General features: G+C 47.0%; 1 protein-coding gene across 2 annotated transcripts in view; it reads right to left on the bottom strand.

Annotated features, from left to right (window-relative positions):
• gal (galanin/GMAP prepropeptide) overlaps positions 1-131 on the bottom strand; it is a 7,333-nt gene extending 7,202 nt beyond the window's left edge. For both annotated transcript variants that reach the window (XM_079346226.1, XM_079346225.1), the window contains exon 1: positions 1-131. This exon is cut by the window's left edge and continues 67 nt beyond it. The gene's annotated coding sequence lies outside the window, so the exon portion shown is untranslated.
• Between the last annotated feature and the right edge of the window lie 7,369 nt (positions 132-7,500).

The following is a 7,500-nucleotide window of genomic DNA, read 5'->3' as shown; positions in this document are numbered from 1 at the left end:
AGCGTGTGTGTGTGTGTGTATCTGCAGCTGGAGCGTGTGTGTGTGTGTATCTGCAGCTGGAGCGTGTGTGTGTGTGTGTATCTGCAGCTGGAGCGTGTGTGTGTGTGTGTATCTGCAGCTGGAGCGTCCCCGGGTAGTTTTCAGTGTTTGAGATGACTCCAGGTCTCGTCCACCTTTATAGCTGCTCAGCTGCTCTCCCTGCGCTGCTATTGGCTCACGTCAGCAGCGCCCCCCTCCCCCCCCCTCCTTGCAGGTCACGATGAGATCCATAATGAAAGTCAATGATAATATGCTTTAATATCCGATAATAGCGTCATCACTCTGTCCTTTGTCCCCCTCAGAGACCTGAGATGAAATTTCAAAAAGGAAAAGAAAATGTGTTTTTCTGTCTGATTCACTGCAGGAGCACACGCAGTCCTGCACACCTTCACAACATGCTTAGCTGCTTCTATCAGGAGCTTCATTAATCATCTCATCTTCATTTATACATCTTCACTCACTTTTAATGTCTCAAATCAGCCTTCATGTGATAATATCATCAATCTAACAAACCTCCGAGTGATTTGGAGCAGGAAGTGAAAACTGTACAAACCTTAAATAAACAAAAAAATAATCTTTGAAAACATTTAGACTTGAATATTTAGTTTTTTTCCATTCTCTCTGAATGTCATCCAGTAAATCTAATCTGTTTCAAGCTCTAATCTCTGATGCTAAGAAAAAATAGTGCAGCATCCTGCAGTTCCTGGAGTGTCCACTAGAGGCTGGCTGCAGAAGAACAGGAAGTCACATTAGCCCCGTTTCCACCAAGCAGTCCAGTACGGATCAGTACAGTTTGGTTCAGTGAACCCTGATCCTGTTTGTGCTTCCACAGCTGTTAGCCGCAGCATGATAGCAGCGTGACTAACCGCCAATAAATTCAACGACACAGCAAAGAAAGGGCAACAATGGAGGACGTCCAGCAATTTGTCACCTTTGTCTTTGGCATGTTAATGTTCAAAATGCAGTCAGGCTTCATGCGGTGCTCCACGCTCCACCTTTAAGGGTCCGATTGGCACCCGAACAGAACAGTGGCAAAAAAGCAGGATGGTAAAACGCATGCCATACCGAACCGGACTAAAGTGAACCACTTGGTGGAAACAGGACTGTACTCACCCCTTCATTTGAATATGAAATCAGAAGACAGGAAACGTTTCTGGACCGACCTTAAAGCCGCGGTGAGGAAAATAAAGACTCAAATACAAGTCGCATTGACAGAAAGGTGAAGTGATGCTCAAAGCGTTACACAGGGAGATGTGAGAGGTCTCCTGTCTGAATCATTCAGAGGACGTCCACACGTTGTTTATGTTCATAAACTTTAATATCCAGACTCATAAACGTTGATGTGTTCTCAGACTGTTTCATTAAACTCACAATTTTAATCTCATTTACAACAGCTCTCTCCAACCAATAACACAAATAAACACGACAAGCTAAACGTTTACAACAATCTGGATTTGATTCTAATAATCAATTCAAATAACAAACATTAACTGATCATCGACACACACAGAGCTTACCTGGATCCCAGCAGAGACTCACTGTTACCCAAGCAGCAAACTCCAGTGTTAAAACATGAAGCCGATCCTGAAGTGTAACATTCTGCAGTACCTGGAGTGTCCACTAGAGGCTGGCTGCAGTTCCTGGAGTGTCCACTAGAGGCTGGCTGCAGTACCTGGAGTGTCCACTAGAGGCTGGCTGCAGCAGCACAGGAAGTCACATACACACCCATTCAAACAGCCTGTTTTTACAGCAGACATGAACATGTTTACAGCCTGCTTCAAAAAACCAAATAGGTGTGATTAGCTCATGTCTCCATCCACACACACTGTACGGGGGGAATGTTTTGATGACTCAGCAGTTTTGATTGGATGAAGGATCAGTTATTCACAATAAGGCGTGTAGCTGAGCTGATTGACAGGTGGGCGCTGTGTAACGGTTTGTCAGGAGGCTTAAAACCCGCCTCAGCTCTCAGCCTGTCGTTAGCTTGACTCAAAGTTAGCAGCCTGTCGTTAGCTTGACTCACAGTTAGCAGTCTGTCGTTAGCTTGACTCAAAGTTAGCAGTCTGTCGTTAGCTTGACTCAAAGTTAGCAGCCTGTCGTTAGCTTGACTGAAAGTTAGCAGTCTGTCGTTAGCTTGACTCAAAGTTAGCAGTCTGTCGTTAGCTTGACTCAAAGTTAGCAGTCTGTCGTTAGCTTGACTCAAAGTTAGCAGCCTGTCGTTAGCTTGACGCAAAGTTAGCAGCCTGTCGTTAGCTTGACTCAAAGTTAGCAGCCTGTCGTTAGCTTGACTCAAAGTTAGCAGCCTGTCGTTAGCTTGACTCAAAGTTAGCAGCCTGTCGTTAGCTTGACTCAAAGTTTGCAGCCTGTCGTTAGCTTGACTCAAAGGCTATAGGCTGAGACAGCATTTTTAAAAAGAGACACTGAGCGTCCTTTTTCTAACTGTCTTCTGATTGGTTCTATCTTGTTTTACTTGTAAATACGTTTAGACATGACGGTTAGATGCTCGTCAGGAACTTTGAATATTTTTTCGTTGGGATGTTTTTGCATTGAACCTTTGAGGCCACCGTACACAAATCAGTAGAGAGAAATGTAAACAGAGTTTGTCACAGCGCTGATTGTTTCTCCTCTGGGTTTTATTTTGCTCCTAACGAGGAGCTTCACAAAGCGATTAAAGCATCGGGGAGCGCTGAATACAGCTAATGTATTTGTTTCATTATAACTGTTGTTACATTTAAAGATTATTATCACCCGGTAAGAAGCTCGCAGCAACAAACGAATGGAAATCATCGTAAAAGGTCCTGACAGGGATAGAAAACGTGAAGTATTAGAGGTGTGAAACAAACATGTTGTGATGCTCTATGATGTGAGCAGAGAGAGAGGACGCACCTCCTGTGATAACACCCCCCCCCCCCCCCCCCCCAGGATTTACTGTCACTGGTCGTAATGACGGTCACAGCTATCAGACATGATGGTGGACATTATTATCACAGAGTCAGGGCAGCTGATGATGATGGAGCAGGAGGACGTGAGAGGAGGTCACATGTCGCCTCAGAGGAGATGAAAAGAGAACAAAGAGGAGAAGAGGCTGAACAGACGAAGAGCAGAACGAACTCAGCAACCAAAAACAACCATAATCAGACGAAGCAGCTCGGTCAGTTTGAGTTTACACTCAGCGAACATTTACGTTGTGACACCAGACTTTTTACACCGTGACACCAGACAGGAAATACTCCTTAAACGCCTTCTTTAGAATAAACAGAGATCGACCTGAAGCATCGTCCTCCAACACCTTCAGATTCAGAGAGCACTATGATGAAGCGTTTTCTGAGGCCTCGTCCATTTAAGCCTTTTTTTATTTTTCATACACAAAAGCTGTTTTAGGTCAGTGAAAAAGCACCTTTAGTAAAACTTGCTGGGGTGAAGATGTTTAGACATGAGCGAGACAGAGGAGGGAAACCGTCAAACAATACTGACGCTTCCAGCACTTATTAGCATGCTAATTAGCAGCGTACCGGCCGATTATTTGCTAATAAGGTAGAAGTAAGCTAAAGTATATTAAGATTAAAATTCAACAGCTGAAGAGGGAAAACTCTCAGTTAAGAACCTGTTAGCTTTAGACAATGGTAGAATAATAAGCAGCCATCATGCTACTAATTAGCATGCTAATAAGCAGCCATCATGCTACTAATCAGCATGCTAATAAGCAGCTAACGGTGAGTTCTCTGACCTTCATGTCTTTTAAATATTTTGCTTTGATAATTTGGTTTCTAGATTCTGCACCCTGATCTGGTCTTTGGAGGTCTTGTTTGGTCCAGTTCAGGTGGAGGTTGATTCTTGGTGTTTAACAGAGTTACAGAACATGGCGTCTCTCTGTCTCTGTGGGTTTAGCATGTGTGGATTAGGTTAACATCGGTTGTTTCCTGCTCTGCCTTTTGTCCCTGCTGAGGTCTGATTCAGTCCGAGTGACGGCGCTGAGCACACGGGAACTCTGTTAGTACTGACCGCCTTCGAGCTGCACCTTTAATCAGGTTCATGAATCTTCATGGACCTGGTCCCATCATGTCGGCCCGTCACTGAACTTCTCCTTCTGCACACAGACCGTGGTGCGTTCAGGGTCTTTGTCTGACTCGTTTAAATTGTTTTAGAGATGGACACAAAGTGTGAGATGAAGCGTAAGATTCATTCATCAGTCCTTTCAGAATACTTCTGAACAGTCTGTGAGCATTATGAGTTTCTTTATTACCTGACATAATAAAAGCTTCAATCTGACACTGATCACAGACAGACAGGACAGCTGTGACCTCTGACCCTGAACAGACGAGTCAAATCAGCCTGTAGAAAGCCAAACTCACAGACAGGGGGCGCTAACAGCCACGCACAGTTCGAAGATTAGCGTCGTCTGAGAGTTAGCGGTAGCTGCGCCGCAGTGATCAGGAAAACAAGCCTTCAAAATAAAAGCTCTGTAAATATGACTCTGACATGGGAATTATGAATATAACCAGGGGTTAAAACAGTCCGGGTCCACGCTCTGCAGCCATTACCACGACGACGACGTCTCGCTCCACTCAGAGAGGAAGCTTTGTTTGATACTGTCAGAGGTGCAGGCAGCTGCTTGGGACCTCAGACTGTGTACTTGTTCGTCCACGATGCATCGAGGTTCATAATGAGAGTACATCATCAACACAAGCACACTTTGATATAAACACACACACAGGTGAGCTTCCTCTCTGACAGATCTGTGCTGAGTGTGGAGATGGGGTCAGGTGTTTATTACCTGTCTGTTCTGTCCTCAGCATCAAAGGAGAGAACAGAGCGGGAACACAAGCTCTGAGCGAGAAGAAAGGACGACAGTAATGTGGTCATTTACTGAGATACAAAGGAAGTCGTCAGCAGGACGCAGAGGTTCTCAGCGCCGAGCTCGGCACACCGTTAACAGCCTTTCATTTCTTCAGTGATTTCAGGGAAATGCTTGAGAGAAAGATGAGATATGTGAGGCTGTAAAGGACGACTCTACCGTCTCTACAGACTGTCTGCACGCCACCTCTACAGACTGTCTGCACGCCACCTCTACAGACTGTCTGCACGCCACCTCTACAGACTCTCTGCACGCCACCTCTACAGACTGTCTGCACGCCACCTCTACAGACTGTCTGCACGCCATCTCTACAGACTGTCTGCACGCCACCTCTACAGACTGTCTGCACGCCACCTCTACAGACTGTCTGCACGCCGTCTCTACAGACTGTCTGCACGCCACCTCTACAGACTGTCTGCACGCCACCTCTACAGACTGTCTGCACGCCACCTCTACAGACTGTCTGCACGCCACCTCTACAGACTGTCTGCACGCCACCTCTACAGACTGTCTGCACGCCACCTCTACAGACTGTCTGCACGCCACCTGTACAGACTGTCTGCACGCCATCTCTACAGACTGTCTGCACGCCACCTCTACAGACTGTCTGCACGCCACCTCTACAGACTGTCTGCACGCCACCTCTACAGACTGTCTGCACGCCACCTCTACAGACTGTCTGCACGCCATCTCTACAGACTGTCTGCACGCCACCTCTACAGACTGTCTGCACGCCACCTCTACAGACTGTCTGCACGCCACCTCTACAGACTGTCTGCACGCCACCTCTACAGACTGTCTGCACGCCACCTCTACAGACTGTCTGCACGCCACCTCTACAGACTGTCTGCACGCCACCTCTACAGACTGTCTGCACGCCACCTCTACAGACTGTCTGCACGCCACCTCTACAGACTGTCTGCACGCCACCTCTACAGACTGTCTGCACGCCACCTCTACCATTTTCTAACACTCAAACATAAACCCGACCTCGTTGCATCAAACAGAAAGTTGAGAGCGTCCACTGAAGGTCTCCTCAGGTCACACAGATCCAAGCTGCAGCTTTGTGATTTCTCTGCAATGACATGAGGAGTATTCATATGTTTATTATATTACCTGAGCCTCCCTGCTGACACACACACACACACACACACACACACACACACACACGTCATTAGCATTTAGAGGGATCCACTCCACAGTCTCCACACTCTCACACAAAAGCAGAAACAGGAAAAAGCAGCAGAAACTTCAGATTAAAAGTCTATTTCTGTTTGATGACGAGTGCCGGTCAGCGAGCAGCTTCTTGCTCAGCGTGACGGGACGAGGGACACATCAGGACGCCGTATTGTCCTCTCTCAGTGTCGTCCTAACCAGCATCTGAGCTTCCTGTCATCTCATTAAAGTGCAAACACCAAAAGACTTCCTGTTTCTGTTAATGTGGCATCAGAAACATGACGGAGAAGCAGCAGTGTCTTTTTCCATCTCTATGACTACAGGGAGACACTGAGGAGGCTTCACTACGGTGAGCCTAAAGGGACAAAACAGCATGAGATTAATCACAATCTGGACCAATCAGAGAGCTGCTCTCTTCCTGTGTGATCATGAAGGAAACCTGCTGTGTTGAAGCTTCTCTGACAACAATGCAGCAGCCAGTATGTCCTCCTTCTAACTTTAGATTCTGCTCCTGAATGCTCTGGATTTGATTGGACCAGAGAAGGTAGGCGGGGCTTTGAAGGCCGTTTTGGACGCCCCTGGGTTTGCCAGATATGAGAGCAGTTATCAGGTGAACAGGTGTTGCAGCGATGGAAGCGGGCAGTGGAACTGCTTCAGATAGAAGTGATTGTACCCGAGCTAAAAAGCCTCTGCATGTTTCTAATAAGCTCCAGCAGCAGAAAGCTGCTCAAACTAGGATCAATGTTGGAGATGAAACATGGAGAGAGGTTAGAACGCAGAAAGCTTTACAGACCCATGCAGAGCTGGCTAAACACTGAAGCTACAGTGTCCACCACATGCAGAGCTGGCTAAACACTGAAGCTACAGTGTCCACCACATGCAGAGCTGGCTAAACACTGAAGCTACAGTGTCCACCACATGCAGAGCTGGCTAAACACTGAAGCTACAGTGTCCACCACATGCAGAGCTGGCTAAACACTGAAGCTACAGTGTCTCTACATGCAGAGCTGGCTAAACACTGAAGCTACAGTGTCTCTACATGCAGAGCTGGCTAAACACTGAAGCTACAGTGTCCACCACATGCAGAGCTGGCTAAACACTGAAGCTACAGTGTGTCTACATGCAGAGCTGGCTAAACACTGAAGCTACAGTGTCCACCACATGCAGAGCTGGCTAAACACTGAAGCTACAGTGTCCACCACATGCAGAGCTGGCTAAACACTGAAGCTACAGTGTCCACCACATGCAGAGCTGGCTAAACACTGAAGCTACATTGTCCACCACATGCAGAGCTGGCTAAACACTGAAGCTACAGTGTCCACCACATGCAGAGCTGGCTAAACACTGAAGCTACAGTGTCCACCACATGCTGACCTGTGTGAGAGGAGGGGGCGGAGCCAGACAGCTCCCTGTGATGATTAGAGTTTAGA

This window comes from Symphodus melops (assembly GCF_947650265.1).
Source record: "Symphodus melops genome assembly, chromosome: 6".
In the NCBI taxonomy this organism is placed as follows: domain Eukaryota; kingdom Metazoa; phylum Chordata; class Actinopteri; order Labriformes; family Labridae; genus Symphodus; species Symphodus melops.
The sequence above is the reverse complement of the archived record's forward strand: the minus strand, read 5'-3'. Positions and strand labels throughout refer to the sequence as shown.